The sequence below is a fragment of the Coregonus clupeaformis genome, chromosome 12 (assembly GCF_020615455.1).
Source record: "Coregonus clupeaformis isolate EN_2021a chromosome 12, ASM2061545v1, whole genome shotgun sequence".
Taxonomy (NCBI): Eukaryota; Metazoa; Chordata; class Actinopteri; order Salmoniformes; family Salmonidae; genus Coregonus; species Coregonus clupeaformis.
Window position 1 is genome coordinate 59,280,907 of NC_059203.1, and position 20,793 is coordinate 59,301,699.

The following is a 20,793-nucleotide window of genomic DNA, read 5'->3' on the forward strand; positions in this document are numbered from 1 at the left end:
CTTTTAAACTCGGACAAAACAGAGATGCTTGTTCTAGGTCCCAAGAAACAAAGAGATCTTCTGTTAAATCTGACAATTCATCTAGATGGTTGTAAAGTCGTCTCAAATAAAACTGTGAAGGACCTCGGTGTTACTCTTGACCCTGATCTCTCTTTTGACGAACATATCAAGACTGTTTCAAGGACAGCTTTTTTCCATCTACGTAACATTGCAAAAATCAGAAATTTTCTGTCCAAAAATGATGCAGAAAAATTAATCCATGCATTTGTTACTTCTAGGTTAGACTACTGCAATGCTCTATTTTCCGGCTACCGGATAAAGCACTAAATAAACTTCAGTTAGTGCTAAATACGGCTGCTAGAATCCTGACTAGAACCAAGAAATTTGATCATATTACTCCAGTGCTAGCTTCCCTACACTGGCTTCCTGTTAAGGCAAGGGCTGATTTCAAGGTTTTACTGTTAACCTATAAAGCATTACATGGGCTTGCTCCTACCTATCTTTCCGAGTTGGTCCTGCCGTACATACCAATACGTACGCTACGGTCACAAGACGAAGGCCTCCTAATTGTCCCTAGAATTTCTAAGCAAACAGCGGGAGGCAGGGCTTTCTCCTATAGATCTCCATTTTTATGGAACAGTCTGCCTACCCATGTGAGAGACGCAGACTCGGTCTCAACCTTTAAGTCTTTACTGAAGACTTATCTCTTCAGTAGGTCATATGATTGAGTGTAGTCTGGCCCAGGAGTGTGAAGGTGAACGGAAAGGCTGGAGCAACGAACAGCCCTTGCTGTCTCTGCCGGGCCGGTTCCCCTCTCCACTGGGGTTCTCTGCCTCTAACCCTGTTGCAGGGGCTGAGTCACTGGCTTGCTGGTGCTCTTTCATGCCGTCCCTGGGAGGGGTGCGTCACTTGAGTGGGTTGAGTTACTGACGTGATCTTCCTGTCTGGGTTGGCGCCCCCCTTGGTTTGTGCTGTGGTGGAGACCTCTGTGGGCTATACTCGGCCTTGTCTCAGGATTGTAAGTTGGTGGTTGGGGATATCCCTCTAGTGGTGCGGGGGCTGTGCTTTGGCGGAGTGGGTGGGGTTATATCCTTCCTGTTTGGCCCTGTCCGGGGTTTCTTCGGATGGGGCCACAGTGTCTCCCGGACCGCTCCTGTCTCAGCCTCCAGTATTTATGCTGCAGTAGTTTATGTGTCGGGGGGCTGGGGTTAGTTGGTTATACCTGGAGTACTTCTCCTGTCTTATCCAGTGTCCTGTGTGAATTTAAGTATGCTCTCTCTAATTCTCTCGTTCTCTCTTTCTCTCTGAGAACCTGAGCCCTAGGACCATACGTCAGGACTACCGGGCATGATGACACCTTGCTGTCCCCAGTCCGCCTGGCCTTGCTGCTATTCCAGTTTCAACTGTTCTGCCTGCGGCTACGAAACCCCTACCTGTCCCAGACCTGCTGTTTTCAACTCTTTAATGATCGGCTATGAAAAGCCAACTGAGAGACCTGAGCCCTAGGACCATACGTCGGGACTACCGGCCGTGGTGACTCCTTGCTGTCCCCAGTCCGCCTGGCCTTGCTGCTATTCCAGTTTCAACTGTTCTGCCTGCGGTTATGGAACCCCTACCTGTCCCAGACCTGCTGTTTTCAACTCTTAATGATCGGCTATGAAAAGCCAACTGAGATTTATTCCTGATTATTATTTGACCATGCTTGTCACTTATGAACATTTTTGAACATCTTGGCATGGTTCTGTTATAATCTCCACCCGGCACAGCCAGAAGAGGACTGGCCACCCCTCATAGCCTGGTTCCTCTCTAGGTTTCTTCCTAGGCTTTCGCCTTTCTAGGGAGTTTTTCCTAGCCACCGTGCTTCTACACCTGCATTACTAGCTGTTTGGGGTTTTAGGCTGGGTTTCTGTACAGCACTTCGAGATATTAGCTGATGTAAGAAGGGCTATATAAAATAAAATTGATTGATTGATTGTTTGTCTCCTGGTAAAATGTTACTCTTCCTAACATGTATGTAACGATCGTCAGTTCCAACTATGATGTGAACATGTTTATCCACTTAAACATTTAGGTAAAGCTGTAGAAATGTAAATGCTTGCCTTGTATTTCCTCGTTTATTGAAGAAGGTTGTGTCTTGCTTCCTAATCAGATTTTGACTGGCTAATAGGGGGTGCATACGCGCGCATGGTTTATGCAGGTGACCTTTCTGCTTCTCAATGGCTGTTGCATGATGGGTAAAGTATTTCAACCCTGTAATTTCATTGTTTGAGAGAGGCAGGGAACAGGTTGGCATTCTGCCGGTTTTACAGGTATACGTGACGCCTGTGATTTTATTTTGAGAGCTTTATTTGATTCAGTTTATGTTCCTTCTGTTGCACCGTCCAGTTTATTTATGTTGTAGATATTGTACAGTCGCCGGCTAATTCTTTGGTGTCAGAAGTTCTGGAAAACCCTATGACAGTGAGTGCAGGCAAAAAGCTATAAGATGTGAACATGTTTACTCACTGAATTATTTAGGTAAAGCTGTAGAAACGTGACAAGAGTTGCAGGATGCGGCTAATTACTGGTGGTGCTGAACACTGAGGATGACCAGATTGTGGCAGCTGCTGAGCTCGTTGACGGCATCATCAAGGACTTCCCACAGCCGTGGCAGCTCTGGGCAGATACCTACCCAACCAGGAATCCATTGGTGAGGCTGCGCCAGGTGGCGCGGTTCCTACTGGAAGTGCTGGAGGTCGATCTGCCATTGAAGGGGGCTTTTCCTGAGCCGGAGGCTGTTCCGGTGTCCGAGCTGCCCTCTGTCTCCTGTTCTGCTGTCCGCTCCTGGAGGAGAGGATGAGCCTTCCTGGTCTACTGGTGAGGTTCCGGACCTACTGCTCCCTGATCTACTGCTCCCTGATCTACTGCTCCCTGATCTACTGCTCCCTGATCTACTGTTCCCTGATCTACTGCTCCCTGATCTACTGCTCCCTAATCTACTGCTCCTTGATGGGGGTGAGCCTGAGCTGCAGTGTTGTTGCTGAGTTGCCAATTGCGGTGGCTATTGCTGAGCCGGTGATGGTTCCAGTGTTTTCGTCCTCTGAAGGAGGCGAGGGTTCAAAGATTCCAGTCTCTGTACCAGCCGTGCTGCAGGCTGGGGTGCCTGAGGCCCCGGAGGAGTGGCAGGTTTCAGTTGCTGTTGATGAGCTGGTGGCTAGCCAGTCGCCTTTACATGGCCTTTACTGCGGAGCTATTGGATGGCTGTGGAGCGGAGTCTCTGCCTGTTACTGAAACTGACAATGAAGGCTGTGCCCTAGGCCTGAAGCTCAGGAGGGGTCTGACCCTGTCCTTGGTTCTGCTGGGGTTCTGGCAGTGAACATTGCTTACCTGACTCACCAGCTCTACAAACTATGCTTGATCCAAAATGGACGGACACACCTGCAACCACCAAGCAGGTCAGTGGAGGTCTGTCTGACAGGCCTGAAGAGACTCTCAAGCACAAACTGTCTGTTCAGCCTGAGATCAAGGCCCCTGCCTCGGTTGAGATTATGGGAAGTTTGCTTGTGCTCTACATGTGAGTAACCTCTACTGTGCAGAGTCAGTTCTGTCATAGCGAAATGGTGGCTATTGTGCAACGTGCTATCCCTCAGTCTCATGCTAAAGTTCTGACTCAGAGCCGTACCCAGCTCCACGAGGGGGCTAAAGGGGGCTTAGCCCACTCAGTTCAAACGTGGCCCCTCAGTCCCTATATAAAAAAAGCTAAAGACTTCTAATGATTGAGTGACAGGTTGGCACAAAAAAAACAGTATCTCCGCTGCGCTGTGTCAGCACAATGGACAGAGTGTGTGTGTAGCGGGGCTATGAAAATCCACTGGGGGCGGTTAGGTATGACTCCTTAGGGTTTCCATAAAAAGTGGGAAAAAACGCTTTTCATCTCTGTGGTAGGCTAAGTGAATAATGTGATACTCCATGTAAGATTTGATTTTGATTGATAAGGACGGGGTCAAGTTTACCAGTCGGGCCCTGGTAAGGACGCCGTGTTGGAGGCCAAACTGTCTCCTTACTGCTCCTCTGCTGTTCCTGCTGCAGTTTATAGTTAGTTCCCTTTTGGGCAACTCAAGGGGAGGCTGCATCTGAGCCAGGTAGATCCCACCTATGCTTTATTGGTTAAGGTTTTGCCTGATGAGAGGTTTTTTCTTCTGAATGCTGACATTTTGAATACAGACCTTTGTATATACAGTATACATTACATGATCAGAAGTATGTGGACACCTGTTTGTCGAACATCTCATTCCAAAATCATGGGCAATAATATGGAGTTGGACCCTCCTTTGCTGTTATAACAGCCTCCATTCTTCTGGGAAGGCTTTCCACTAGATGTTTGAACATTGCTGTGGGGACTTGCTTCCATCCAGCCATAAGAGCATTAGTGAGATCGGGCACTGATGTTGGGCGATTAGTCCTGGCTCGCAGTCAGCATTCCAATTCATCCCAAAGGTGTTCGATGGGGTTGAGGTCAGGGCTCTCTGCAGGCCAGTCAATTTCTTCCACACCGATCTCGACAAACCATTTCTGTATGGACCTCGCTTTGTGGATGGGGGCATTGTCATGATGAAACAGGAAAGGGCCTTCCCCAAACTGTTGCCACAAAGTTGGAAGCACAGAACCTTCTAGAATGTCATTGTATGCTGTAGCGTTAAGATTTCCCTTCACTGGAACTAAGGGGCCTAGCCCAAACCATGAAAAAGAACCCCAAACTTTACAGTTGGCACTATGCATTCGGGCAGGTAGCATTCTCCTGGCATCCGCCAAACACAGATTTGTCCTTCGGACTGCCAGATGGTGAAGCCAATGGCGGAGAGCTTTACACCACTCCAGCATTGCGCATGGTGATCTTATTCTTGTGTGCGGCTGCCCGGCCACGGAAACCCATTTCTTGAAGCTCCCGACGAACAGTTCTTGTGCTAATGTTGCTTCCAGAGGCAGTTTGGAACTCGGTAGTGAGTGTTGCAACCAAGGACAGATGATTTGTATGACCTGTCTGCTTCTCATTGGCTGTTGCATGATTGGTAAAGTACTTCAACCCCTCATTTTCTATTGTGGACAGACAGGGAAGGTTGGGCTATACTTGCTGCTGCCCAGGTAAATTATATCAGACATTTGAGGCCTGGGGAAGGTCAGTGCTCTGACTTGTTGCTCTTTGACCGGTTTGTTTTGTAAATATTGTAAGTATTTTAGGCGCCTGTTATCCTCACATTTGCCAATAAAACGCCTCACTCTGGGCAAGAAAAACGATCTTCATTGTCAGCCTCCTCACTGTACAATTATACCGCTGGGTCAACTTCACAGGCTGGAATAGAATAAATGGAATTGTATCAAACATTTACTCCATTCCAGCCATTATTATGAGCCGACCTCCCTTCAGCAGCCTTGTGTGTGTGTGTGTTTGACCGTGTGTGTGTTTTGGTAAGCAATGTCAGCCTTTTCATGACTATGGCAGGTTAGCAAAACAATCTAAAACAGTCGCTCCGGTCCATCCATTTATACACTTAACTGTATGGGAAATACACCACACAGCTACTATCTTCATAGGGATATGATATTATCTTCATCCATACTCACAGGACGATAGACTACAGCCAGGCAGGGGCCATTAACACACCACACACACACACAAAGCCAGAAGCAGAGGCCCCTCTCCCCTGTAGCTCTCCTCTCCTTCATTAGAATGCAGGGGTCATAGCATCACTGTGACTCACTCTCCTGCTCCTCCACCACCACAGCAGCAGCTAGCTCTACAGTCAGCATCTAATATTACGCTCTGACGTCACACAGCACAGCACTGGATGGCCAACTCACCCAGGATTATGTTGCCACAGCAACACGGTCCAAGACCACACCCCCTCTCCTCCCCATTACCCTCCTTCTTCCTCTCCCATCCTCCCCCATTACACTCCCCTTCCCGCCAATGTGCCATGTGACTTTCAGGAAGACGCATCGTATCTCTCCAGGCTCTTTTATAGTCATTAACCCTCTCCTGACAGAGCTCCGGTCTCACTGCCTAGCTGGCTGTTTGATCATTGAGTTCACTGAGCTGTACATCCTACAACCCAGAGTCTGAAGTCTCTAGTTTCGAAGCACAATCAGAAAGATTGTCAATCTCTACAACATCAAAGACCTGTGTGATCAAAGTGTTGGAATAACATAATTAACATTAATGGTGAATAATATTCACAAATGGAAATTGTCCGACAGAAATGAACCAATCTGATGTAATCACAATGCTGTACGCAATTTTCCTCTTCCTGTAGCCTACTGGTGCTATATTACTACTCAAGACTACACCAAAGTCAAAGCACAATGAGGAAGTACTAAGTAAGACCATTTATGAATGTCAATGAGCAATACATTAGTGTAAATTGTTACAGGTTACATCCCAAATGGCACCCTATTCCCTACATAGTGAACTACTTTTGACGAGGACCGTTAGGGCTCTGGTCAAATGTAGTGCACTGTATAGGGAATAGGGTGCCTTTCGGGATGCACTCATAAGATGGAAATATGAATTGTTCGATAGTGAGTATGGAGTCTGTCAGGTAATGATCTCTCTTGGACTTTACCCTCCTCTTCCCCCCAGGAGAAACCGTGTGTGGCATCATGCCATCCTGAAGTGTAGACAGTGGGTGAGGTAATTTATATGTCTGTGTGCGTGTACACCTGTGCATTTGTGTAGTGTCTGTGTGTGTGTGTGTGTGTCATCAAGCATGTGCATGTACCTGTGCGTGCATGTAACTTTATGAATTAAACCTCTTCCTGAGTTCCTGAGTTGTAGACAGTGGGTGAGTTCATACATGAAAATGGAGAATCCCCTTCCTTGGATGGAGCATTCATTCATTCTAATGATCACCCACACAAACACCAGATAAAATTGATGAAATGGGCAGAGGGCTCAATGGACATCTCGTCAGCTTCCTTTCCAAGAGATCTCTAGGGTTTAAATGATTCCCTTTCATAAATTACATGAAAGAATGACTATTTATTGCCTCTCTTTCTGCTTTTTGAAAGGTCACCTTTTGCTTTTTAAAAGGGAAGATGAATTGAAGTACAAATAAATTATGTAAATTGTATTCTGTATTATTTTGTTCCATTGTACAATGGATTTCACTAGCTAGAATGCAGAATAAATGCACTTCATTCAAAGGTGTGAATAGATTAAGATCTCTTCTCTTCATTATCCAAGAGACATTTTCAATGCTCTCCAGGGAGGCTCTGGTACAGCCAGAGCCAGAATGACCCCCACCCTACACCCCTACCCCAATCGCCCATCCCCCACACTACCCCAAAATTAGATTTACAATCTGGGGCTCTTTCATACCAACTCCTCCTTCCTCCCTCCTCCCCTTCCCTAAGCATCTGACTGCATGCCACTACCATCCACCATCCCTATAATCAACAAACATACAGACATAATTCCCTTCTATTGAATGTAATGTGAGACATGTTGGTGTAACTGGTGGGATTTGAACCAAGGACCTCTCACACGTCAAGCCACTGTCTTACTGGTTTACAAGTCTCAGACACGGCTAACTCATCACAAAAGTGTGATTTCAAATCAATTCTGCTACATTGGAAAACAATACAAGTTATTTACAGTACTGTACATCAGCCATTTGTTGGATGTCCTGCAGAGAAAGGGGGACATACTCTTCTGTACTGGAATCTCCTAGCTGTTAGAGGAGAAGAGCAGAGTCAGTTACAGTGCCTTGCAAAAATATTCATCCCTCTTGGCGTTTTTCTTATTTTGTTGCATTACAACCTGTAATTTAAATGGATTTTTATTTGGATTTCATGTAATGAACATACACAAAATAGTCAAAATTGGTGAAGTGAAAAAAAGAACTTGTTTCAAAAAATTATAAAAAATAAATAATGGAAAATTGTTGCGTGCATATGTATTCACCCCCTTTGCTATGAAGCCCCTAAATAAGATCTGGTGCAACCAATTACCTTCAGAAGTCACATAATTAGTTAAATAAAGTCCACCTGTGTGCAATCTAAGTGTCACATGATCTCAGTATATATAAACCTGTTCTGAAAGGCCCCAGGGTCTGCAACACCACTAAGCAAGGGGCACCACCAAGCAAGCGGGTTCGGTTATAGAAAAATATCAGAAACTTTGAACATCCCACGGAGCACCATTAAATCCATTATTTAAAAAATGGAAAGAATATGGCACCACAACAAACCTGCCAAGAGAGGGCCGCCCACCAAAACTCACGGACCAGGCAAGGAGGGCATTAATCAGAGAGGCAACAAAGAGACCAAAGATAACCCTGAAGGAGCTGCAAAGCTCCACAGCGGAGATTGGAGTATCTGTCCATAGGACCACTTTAAGCCGTACACTCCACAGAGCTGGGCTTTACGGAAGAGTGGCCAGAAAAAAGCCATTTCTTAAATAAAAAAATAAGCAAACACGTTTGGTGTTCGCCAAAAGGCATGTGGGAGACTCCCAAACATATGGAAGAAGGTACTCTGGTCAGATGAGACTAAAATTGAGTTTTTGGGCCATCAAGGAAAATGTCTGGTGCAAACCCAATACCTCTCATCACCCCGAGAACACCATCCCCAGAGTGAAGCATGGTGGTGGCAGCATCATGCTGTGGGGATGTTTTTCCATCGGCAGGGACTGGGAAACTGGTCAGAATTGAAGGAATGATGGATGGCGCTAAATACAGGGAAATTCTTGAGGGAAACCGATCTTCCAGAGATTTGAGACTGGGACTGGGGTTCACCTTCCAGTAGGATAATGACCCTAAGCATACTGCTAGAGCAACACTCAAGTGGTTTAAGGGGAAACATTTAAATGTCTTGGAATGGCCTAATCAAAGTCCAGACCTCAATCCAATTGCGAATCAGTGGTATGACTTAAAGATTGCTGTACACCAGCGGAACCCATCCAACTTGAAGGAGCTGGAGCAGTTTTGCCTTGAAGAATGGGCAAAAATCCCAGTGGCTAGATGTGCTAAGCTTATGGAGACATACATTACATTTTAGTAATTTAGCAGATGCTCTTATCTAGAGCGACTTACAGGAGCAATTAGGGTTAAGTGCCTTGCTCAAGGGCACATCAACAGATTTTTCACCTAGTCGGCTCAGGGATTAGAACCAGCGACCTTTCGGTTACTGGCACAACGCTCTTAACCACTAAGCTACCTGCCGCCCCAAGAGACTTGCAGCTGTAATTGCTGCAAAAGGTGGCTCTACATAGTATTGACTTTGGGGGGTGAATAGTTATGCACGCTCAACTTCTGTTTTTTTTGTCGTATTTCTTGTTTGTTTCACCCAAAAAAATATGTTGCATCTTCAAGGTGGTAGGCATGTTGTGTAAATCAAATGATACAAACCCCCCAAAAATCTGTTTTAATTCCAGGTTGTAAGGCAACAAAATAGGAAAAATGCCAAGGGGGATGAATACTTTCGCAAGCCACTGTATGTAGAGAAGTAAGTGAATTTATGGACACCAGAAGCACTGTATAGGCTGTGGATTGGGATTTCCTTGTACTCTATCTACCATAGTTGGAACATAGCAAGGCAAGGAGCAATAAATAAATGATGGTGAAAGTGTCAGAGCCGTCTGGAAATACACCAGGATAGGACTATGGCATTTAAAAACACTGTTTTAGGAGAGATGGAGATAGAGATAGAGGGTGTGTGTGTGTGTGTGTGTGTGTGTGTGTGTGTGTGTGTGTGTGTGTGTGTGTATATATATACACATTTGAAGTCAGAGGTTTACATACACTTAGGTTTGAGTCATTAAAACTCGTTTTTCAACCACTCCACAAATTTCTTGTTAACAAACTATAGTTTTGGCAAGTCGGTTAGGACATCTACTTTGTGCATGACACAAGTAATTCTTTGAACAATTGTTTACAGACTGATTATTTCACTTATAATTCACTGTATCACAATTCCAGTGGTCAGAAGTTTACATACACTAAGTTGACTGTGCCTTCAAACAGCTTGGAAAATTTCAGAAAATGATGTCATGGCTTTAGAAGCTTCTGATAGGCTAATTGACATCATTTTAGTCAATTGGAGGTGTACCTGTGGATGTATTTCAAGGCCTACAATCAAACTCAGTGCCTCTTTGCTTGACATCATGGGAAAATCTAAAGAAATCAGCCAAGACAGAAAATAAATTGTAGACCTCCACAAGTCTGGTTCATCCTCGGGAGCAATTTCCAAACGGCTGAAGGTACCACGTTCATCTGTACAAACAATAGTATGCAAGTATAAACACCATGGGACCACGCAGCCGTCATACCGCTCAGGAAGGAGACGCGTTCTGTCTCCTAGAGAGGAACGTACTTTGGTGCGAAAAGTGCAAATTAATCCTAGATCAACAGCAAAGGACCTTGTGAAGATGCTGGAGGAAACAGGTACAAAAGTATCTATATCCACAGTAAAACGAGTCCTATATCGACAGAACCTGAAAGGCCGCTCAGCAAGGAAGAAGCCACTGCTCCAAAACCACCATAAAAAAGCCAGACTACACATGGGGACAAAGATCGTACTTTTTGGAGTAATGTCCTCTGGTCTGATGAAGCAAAAATAGAACTGTTTTGCCATAATGACCATCGTTATTTTGGGAGGAAAAGGGGGGCTTGCAAGCCGAAGAACACCATCCCAACCGTGAAGCACGGGGGTGGCAGCATCATGCTGTGGGGGTGCTTTGCTGAAGTAGGGACTGGTGCACTTCACAAAATAGATGGCATCATGAGGAAGGAAAATTATGTGGATATATTGAAGCAACATCTCAAGACATCAGTCAGGAAGTTAAAGCTTGGTCGCATATGGGTCTTCCAAATGGACAATGACCCCAAGCATACTTCCAAAGTTGGAAAATGGCTTAAGGACAACAAAGTCAAGGTATTGGAGTGGCCATCACAAAGCCCTGACCTCAATCCTATAGAATATTTGTGGGCAGAACTGCAAAAGCGTGTGCGAGCAAGAGGGCCTACAAACCTGACTCAGTTACACCACCTCTGTCAGGAGGAATGGGCCAAATACTAATTGAGTGAATGTAAACTTCTGACCCACTGGGAATGTGATGAAATAAATAAAAGCTGAAATAAATCATTATCTCTACTATTATTCTGACATTTCACATTCTTAAAATAAAGTGGTTATCCTAACTGACCTAAGACAGGGAATTTGTTCTCAGATGAAATATCAGGAATTGTGAAAAATTGAGTTTAAATGTATTTGGCTAAGGTGTATGTAAACTTCAACTGTATATATATATATATATATATATATATATATATATATATATATATATATATATATATATATATAGACAGATATACACAGTACCTGTCAAATGTTTGGACACACCTACTCATTCAAGGTTTTTTTTCTACATTCTTGTAGAATAACAGTGAAGACATCAAAACTATGAAATAACACATATGGAATCATGCAGTAACCAAACAAGTGTTAAACAAATCAAAATATATTTTATATTTGAGATTCTTCAAAGTAGCCACCCTTTGCCTTGATCACAGCTTTGCCCACTCTTGGCATTCTCTCAACCAGCTTCATGAGGTAGTCACCTGGAATGCATTTCAATTAACAGGTGTGCCTTGTTAAAAGTTAATTTGTGGAATTTCTTTCCTTCTTAATGCGTTTGAACCAATCAGTTGTGTTGTTGACAAGGTAGGGTTGGTATACAGAAGATAGCACTATTTAGTAAAATACCAAGTCCATATTATGGCATGAACAGCTCAAATAAGCAAAGAGAAACGACAGTCCATCATTACTTTAACACGTGAAGGTCATTCAATCCGGAACATTTCAAGAACTTTGAAAGTTTATTCAAGTGCAGACGCAAAAACCATCACACACTATGATGAAACTGGCTCTCATGAGGACCGCCACAGGAAAGGAAGACCCAGAGTTCCTCTGTTGCAGAGGATAAGTTCATTAGAGTTAACTGCACCTCAGATAAATGCCCAAATAAATGCTTCACAGAGTTCAAATAACAGACACATCTCAACATCAACTGTTCAGAGGGGACTCTGTCAATCAGGCCTTCATGGTTGAATTGCTTTAAAGAAACCACGACTAAAGGACACCAATAAGAAGAAGAGACTTGCTTGGGCCAAGCAACATGAGCAATGGACATTAGACTGGTGGAGATCTGACCTTTCGTCTGATCCAAATTGGAGATTTTTGGTTCCAACCGCCGTGTCTTTGGTTTCAACCGCCAACCCATCTGGTTTGCACTTAGTGGGACTATCATTTGTTTTTCAACAGGACAATGACCCAAAACACACGTCCAGGCTGTGTAAGGGCTATTTGACCAAGGAGAGTGAAGGAGTGCTGCATCAGATGACCTGGCCTCCACAATCACCCGACCTCAACCCAATTGAGATGGTTTGGGATGAGTTGGACCGCAGAGCAGTGGCGGCTCCTGAAAAAATTCTCAGGGGGGGCAATCTTTCTGATGATTTAGGTGACCTACACACATTTTAAAAAAGATATGTCCAGCAACAACATGAAGACAGGGGCAGCATATAAGTCAATGCCAGAAGCATTTATTGACTGATCTCAAAAGTGTTGGCTTACAAAAGCAAAATAAGTTATCACAGTAAAAATAATCAAGGGTGTTCTTTCACATTCCTCAACACTGCATAAACAATATGCATTTCCATAAACAAATGAAATATCAGCTGAAAATACAGCATCTTGGTATTTGTTCAGATTGCAGGATCAACAAGAGCTTTTACCACATTTTTTGCCTCATGGTTGAATTGGAAATATGTGCACCTGAGCATAATTCACAACAAGCAAGCAGGAGCTTTTGATAGAGGCTACTGAAAACATTGATGCAAGTTATTGGTAATAAGACATTTTTATAGACTTCCATATTCTGCCCTCTTGTATAGATTTGTGAAAATGAACAGTGATAGACATTTTGCCTGAAAACAGAATTTGAAAATAATTTCTAGAAAAGGTAAACACAGCTATCTGTATGGCTTTGTAAAAATGAACAACCATATTCTGGCCAATTGTATAGATTTGTAAATATGAACAACCATATTCTGGCCAATTGTATAGATTTGTAAAAATGAACATGAACAGATTATTATTGTTTTTTTTACTTTTTTAAAAATGAAAAATAACTATTTTAAACAACATCAACTGTGAACTGATTTGGGCGTGTGTGTGTTAAAGAGACAGACAGGGAGGGACAAAGAGAGAGAGAGGCTACATTACTTGTACTGAAACTGTTCTCTTCTCTCTTTCAATGCAGCAAAGCGGTCAATGACTTTCTCATTGAAATCAGGCATGCTGAGGACTAGTTCACTCTCCATGGAAAGCATGGCCAGTGCATTCAGACATTCCTGGCCCATTGAATTTCGCAGGAATGTCTTAACTCGTGTCAAAGTTGAGAAACATCTCTCAGCTTCAGCTGTTGTCATGGGAGTAGTTATGAGGATGTTCAACAGAGTCACAGTCTCAGAGAACGTATCCTGGAGGTTGTAGCTCATGAGAACCTGGTACAGTGCCAGTGCACCACAGTTTGACTTTCTCGTCGTCGGCAAAAAGACCGTTCAGTCTCTCCAAAAGCACACTGGCGATTGAGACTGAGGTTGATTCCGAGATGGGAAGGAACTCAAAAAAGCGCTCCTGCACTTTGTGGTTGCTATCTATGTACCTCAGCACAAGCACCAGCTGTGTCTGTGTAGAAACGTCCGTGGTCTCGTCAGCTTGGATAGCTACGAAGTTCGCCGACTTCACCTCCTCCACAATATGTTCCCTCATGACCGCTAGCATACACTCCAGTAGCTCGTTTTGAATGGTCTTTGATGTGAACTTCTTTCAAAGAGACAATCGAGTTGCACTGAAGGCTAGCCATCTTGATAGTAGTACGTGAATTGATTGACGCTGCTACCCGCTCTTTTCTTAGTTACGTTCATGGTTATGTTACGTATGACGAAAGCGCGTAAGTGCAAGCCCTCAGAAACCCATAGAGATTGTATTGAAAGCTCTGATATTTGAAAAAAAAAGATTTTACATGACAGGCTATGAGAGACTTCTGGGTGATTTTCAACCTGACTGAAATCGCCCCAAAAGGGGCGAGGCCATTTGAAGCACGACTTTAGCCTGATTGGACATTTAGTGGCAGATCAGACGTCTAGATTAGAACACTGATAACTACTGTTGCCGTGATATAATTGATTAGAAAAAAAATCCCTTCCTTTTCCCGTTTGGCAGTGCGTCGCCCATATCGCCCTAATGAACACACCGCCCCTGCCGCAGAGTGAAGGAAAAGCAGCCAATAAGTGCTCAGCATATGTGGGAACTCCTTCAAGACTGTTGGAAAAGCATTCATCATGAAGCTGGTTGAGAGAATGCCAAGAGTGTGCAAAGCTGTCATCAAGGCAAATGGTGGCTACTTTGAAGAATCTAAAATCTATTTTGTTTTGTTTAACACTTTTTTGGTTACTACATGATTCCATATCTGTTAATTCATAGTTTTGATGTCTTCACTATTATTCTACAAAGTAGAAAATTGTAAAAATAAAGAAAAACCCAGGAAAAACCATGGTGTGTCCAAACTTTTGACTGGTAATATATATGTAATATAATTTGGCATAAGCAGGACTTAGTACTGAATGAAATGAAAAAAGGTACTAACCACATTTGGTTAAAACTTAACAAAGGTACAATCTATTGTGACAATGATATATACACATATGTGCAGCTTATGCTCCTCCTTCAGATTCATCATATTATGATAATCAGTTTTTTGACAATCTCCATACAGAAATCATTCAATTTCAGGCAGAGGGTAAAGTGCTTCTTTGTGGAGATTTCAATGCGAGAACAGGTTCTTAGCCTGACTACACTGATGCGGGAGGTAACCACCACATATTTGGACACCCCTCCTTGTACAGTAGCCCTATTATAAATAATAGAAACAGTCCTGACCAAATACTGAACAAAAACGGGAAGGAGTTAGTGCATCTCTGTCGTGCCTTAGGCCTGTACATGCTTAATGGTAGAATCAGAGGGGACTCTTTAGGTTGGTTTACTTACTGCTCAGCTCTTGGGACAAGTGTAGTCGATTATGTCATCACTGACATGGACCCCTCCTCCATTAGTGCATTCACTGTCAGACCACAGACACCATTGTCAGATCACAGTCAGATCAACGTGTTTCTGAAGAAATTTACCAGCAATACTCATTCATAAAAACAGCCCAATAAACTCTACAACATGAACAAATCGTACAGATGGGCTCCAAACAGTGCAGAGAAATTCATTGAAACATTGAACTCAAATGAAATGATGAACTCTATACAGGTCTTCAATAACTCACAATACCAAAACAACAAGGAAAGTGTCAATTCGGCTACTCGAAACATCGATTGCATATTCCAAAAAGCAGCATCAAAAGCAAATTTGAGAAAACCAAAGAAATGCAACATCAAAAACAAAAGACTTCTGAAAAAGTTAATTAAACTTTTAGTAACACACTACGCCGTCATGGATTAAAATCCTGCAGAGGAGGAATGGGAGAAGGTCATGTGGTCTGATGAGACAAAAATAGAGCTTTTTGGTCTAAACTCCAGTCGCCGTGTTTGGAGGAAGAAGAAGGATGAGTACAACCCCAAGAACACCATCCCAACCGTGAAGAATGGAGGTGGAAACATCATTCTTTGGGGATGCTTTTCTGCAAAGGGGACAGGACGACTGCACCGTATTGAGGGGAGGATGGATGGGGACATGTATCGCGAGATCTTGGCCAAGGAGTGGCTCCGTAAGAAGCATCTCAAGGTCCTGGAGTGGCCTAGCCACTGAAAGTCCGTATTGCCCAGCGACAGCCCCAAAACCTGAAGGATCTGGAGAAGGTCTGTATGGAGAAGTGGGCCAAAATCCCTGCTGCAGTGTGTGCAAACCTGGTCAAGACCTACAGGAAACGTATGATCTCTGTAATTGCAAACAAAGGTTTCTGTACCAAATATTAAGTTCTGTTTTTCTGATGTATCAAATACTTATGTCATGCAATAAAATGCAAATTAATTACTTAAAAATCATACAATGTGATTTTCTGGATTTTTGTTTTAGATTCCGTCTCTCATAGTTGAAGTGTACCTATGATAAAAATTACAGACCTCTACATGATTTGTAAGTAGGAAAACCTGCAAAATCGGTAGTGTATCAAATACTTGTTCTCCCCACTGTATACAGCAATAGTTGAATAGGATGGCCTTGACTAGAATACAGTATATACATATGAAATCAGTAAAACAGTATGTAAACATTATTAAAGTGACCAGTGTTACATTATTAAAGTGACCTGTGTTCCATGTCTATGTACAGCAGCAGCCGCTAAAGTGCATGGTAGAGTAACCGGGTGGTAGTCGGCTAGTGACAGTGACTAAGTTCAGGGCAGGGTACTGGTTGGAGGCCGAATAGTGATGACTATTTAACAGTCTGATGATAAAAGCAGTTTTTCAGTCTCTCGGCCCCAACTTTGATGCACCTGTACTGACCTCGCCTTCTGGATGACACTGAACGCATTATTAAGAAATGCTATCTTACCTCTGAAGTTGTTACAGTTTTTATTGAGTGTATGAACAATACACCATCACCTATTCTGCCTTCCTCTTGTTGTGATTTAGTTGATTACTTTAATGGAAAATTAAGGGCAACCATTGATGCCATACCTCCAGTAAGGTAGAAAAAGGCCACATCCAAATGGAGAGCCCCGGATGAGTGAGGAAACAAATCAATTAAAGAGAAATTGCAGAAAGGCAGAGCGGAAGTAGAGAAAGTAAAAGTTGCAGGTCCATTATGATATTCTGAGAGAGCAACTTGGCATATATAACAAGGCAATTAGAAATACCAGACAGGCTCATTTTCTAACTTGATCGCTAATAAATCCGAATAATTAGAGAGTGCTCTTATCGACCATTGATGGCCTGATAAATCCTACCCCCGCAAACCTATGTGAACTTTCCTCCACATCTAAATGTGATGAGTTTGCGGCATATTTCAGAGATAAGATAGCAAACATTAGGCTGGGTATCAGTCAAGCAAGACCTTAGGAGAAGTTTGATGATATGTGCAACGGCACTATGGAGTTAATTTCACTGGTTGACACAGACATGCTCAGGAAAGTGATATCACAACTTAAGCCTTCTACCTGCCTTCTCGATCCTATCCCTACCACCTTCTTCAAAACAGCTTTTAATTGCATTTCTGAAGAAGTGCAAGCTATTGCTAATCACTCCCTACTATGGTGAAACCCCTTCTGAATTAAAGTCATCTAGATTCTTCAGCTCTTAGCAATTTTCAACCAATCTCTAACCTTCCATTCTTAAGCAAAATTCTGGAGAAATTGGTTTTCAAACAGCTAAATTATCTGTTGCTGACATGTATATAAAATTGAGCACACAGCCATGCAATCTCCATAAAAGAACATTGGAGGTAGAATGGTCTTATTGAAGAGCTCAGTGACTTTCATCGTGGCACCGTCATAGGATGCCACCTTTCCAACAAGTCAGTTCGTCAAATTTCTGCCCTGCTAGAGCTGCCCTGGTCAACTTTAAGTGCTGTTATTGTGAAGCAGAAACGTCTAGGAGTAACAACGGCTCAGCCATGAAGTAGTAGGACACACAAGCTCACAGAATGGGACCGCTGAGTGCTGAAGCGAATAATGCGTAAAAATAATCTGTCCTTGGTTGCAACACTCACTACCGAGTTCCAAACTGCCTCTGGAAGCAACGTCAGCACAATAACTGTTAGCCAGGAGCTTAATGAAATTGGTTTTCATGGCCAAGCAGCCGCACACAAGCGCAAGGCCAAGCGTCGGCTGGAGTGGTGTAAAGCTTGCCACCACTGGACTCTGGAGCAGAGGAAATGCGTTCTCTGGAGTGATGAATCACGGTTCACCATCTGGCAGTCCGATGGACGAATCTGGATTTGGCGGATGCCAGGAGAACGCTACTTGTCCGAATGCATAATGCCAACTGTAAAGTTTGGTGGAGGAGAAATAATGGTCTGGGGCTGTTTTTCATGGTTCGGGCTAGGCCCCTTAGTACCAGTGAAGGGAAATCTTAACACTACTGCATACAATGACATTGTAGACGATTCTGTGCTTCCAACTTTGTGCCAACAGTTTGGGGAAGGCCCTTTCCTGTTTCAGCATGACAATGCCCCCTTGCACAAAGCGAGGTCTATACAGAAATGATTTGTCGAGATCAGTGTGGAAGAACTTGACTAGCCTACACAGAGCACGGACCTCAACCACATCGAACACCTTTGGGATGAATTGGAACGCCAACTGCGAGCCAGGCCTAATAGCCCAACATCAGTGCCTGACCTCACTAATGCTCTTGTGGCTGAATGGAAGCAAGTCCCCGTAGCAATGTTCCAATATCTAGTGGAAAGCCTTCCCAGAATAGTGGAGGCTGTTTTAGCAGCAAAGGGGGACCAACTCCATTTTCATGCCCATGATTTTGGAATTAGATGTTCGACAAGCAGGTGTCCACATATTTTTGGTCATGTAGTGTATTTAAATGAGATCTTAAAACACACTTTTTTAGCTTTGCTTTTCATTGCGGTGCTTTTTTAGTCTTTCAGTTTTTATTGTTATTATTTTGTATTAAATATTTATCGTTTTTTTTTTCATTGTTTTTATTTTATTTTATTTTTTCCCTATGAAGTGCATTGTGTTGCATTCATGTCTGAAATGTGCTATATGAAAAAAGCTTGATTTGATTTGCGGTTCACGGGGGATCTTCGAGATTACACACCAGTTAACATGTATAGAGAGTGGATGTGTGTGTGATAATAGGGTTGAACGAGATTTACTCTGCCCGCTGCCTGGCTGGCCTAATGCTGCATGCTTTGGGAATGTCTTATTTTCTTTGAGCTTGACATCATTGTGACACAACGTGGTCTCAGAGCATTTTGTATTATCCGAGACAGTCCATTTAGTATGATATGTTACATTTCCTATGGTATGTATTAATTTGTGGCTATCCACCATCCATTTCTTACGATATGTTACAAATTACAATTCGTATGATATGTTACGAATTGCAATTCGTACAATATGTTACACATTTGCAAAACGTATGATATGTTACGAATTCCAATTTGTTGTGGTTAAGGTTAGGGTTAGGAGTTAGGTTAAAGGGTTAATGTTTGGGTTAGATTTAGGGGAAGGGTTAGCTAACATGCTATGTAATTGCAAAGTTGCTAATTAGCTAAAGTTGTCCATGATGAGATTTGAGCACACAACCTTTGGGTTGCTAGATGTTTGTATTATCCCTGGAGAGTCCCGGATTTCTGTTACTATGTTATGTCTAGTCTATGAGACCAATCTGTGTGAAAAGACCAAACACTAGTCACAACACGACACTCTCCTGATTGGAGGAGCCATCACATAACGGGTGCAGCATAGTAGCTATGGACTATAGGTACCTCTGGTCCAGGGCGTTACGTGCAGTTTGCTGATGAAGCCTCCGCATCAGCAAGCCACACGTAACGCCCTGGATCAGGGCTAGAGCTATAGGTTAACCTACATGATCTGTACTTCTCCACAACTTTGTCCCTGACCTGTTTGGAGAGCTCCTTGGTCTTCATGGTGCCCCTTGCTTGGTGGTGCCCCTTGCTTAGTGGTGTTGCAGACTCTGGGGCCTTTCAGAACAAGTGTATATATACTGAGATCATGTGACATATCATGTGACACTTAGATTGCACACAGGTGGACTTTATTTAACTAATTATGTGACTTTTGACGGTAATTGGTTGCACCAGATCTTATTTAGGGACTTCATAGCAAAGGGGGTGAATACATATGCACGTACCACTTTTCCGTTATTTATTTTGTATAATTTTTTTGAAACAAGTTATATTTTTCATTTCACTTCACCAATTTCGACTATTTTGTGTATGTCCATTACATGAAATCCAAATAAAAATCCATTTAAATTACAGGTTGTAATGCAATAAAATAGGAAAAATGCCAAGGGGGATGAATACTTTTGCAAGGCACTGTATATGGGACACCAATCATGTAGAGGTTAACAGCTTCTACACCCAAGCCATAAGACTGCTGAACAATTAATTAAATGGCCACCCGGACTATTTACATTGACCTCCCTCCCCTTTGTTTTTACACTGCTGCTACTCACTGTTTATTATCTATGCATAGTCACTTTACCCCTACCTACATGTACAAATTACCTCGACTAACCTGTACCCCTGCACATTGACTCGGTACCGGTACCCCCTGTGTATAGCCTCGTTATTGTTATTTTATTGTGTTACTTTTTATTTTATTTTTTACTTTAGTTAATATTTTCTTAACTCTATTTCTTGAACTGCATTGTTGGTTAAGGGCTTGTAAGTAAGTATTTCACAGTAAGGTCTACACCTGTTGTATTCGGCGCATGTGACAAATGCCATTTTATTTTATTTGAAATATCACCAGCTAACTAACTTCATATTATCTAGCTATCTTGATGTATTTATCATTGTAAAAAACAAACTCCAAATGCATTTGTAGGTAGCTAGCTAACAATCATGGAGGAGTGTGAAAGGATAGCAGCCCCAACTGTCAAAGAAGGGAGAGAGTATGCTATTGTTGATAGGGCAGGTACTTTTGTGTAGTTCCAGTCCCTAGAAGTGAGGACAGTAATAGTACCATAATATTCAGTGCTGTCTAATTTTAGCATAATGAAGTATGTTTCTTGGGATGTTTTCTGTCCTCAGATGCAGAGCTGTGAA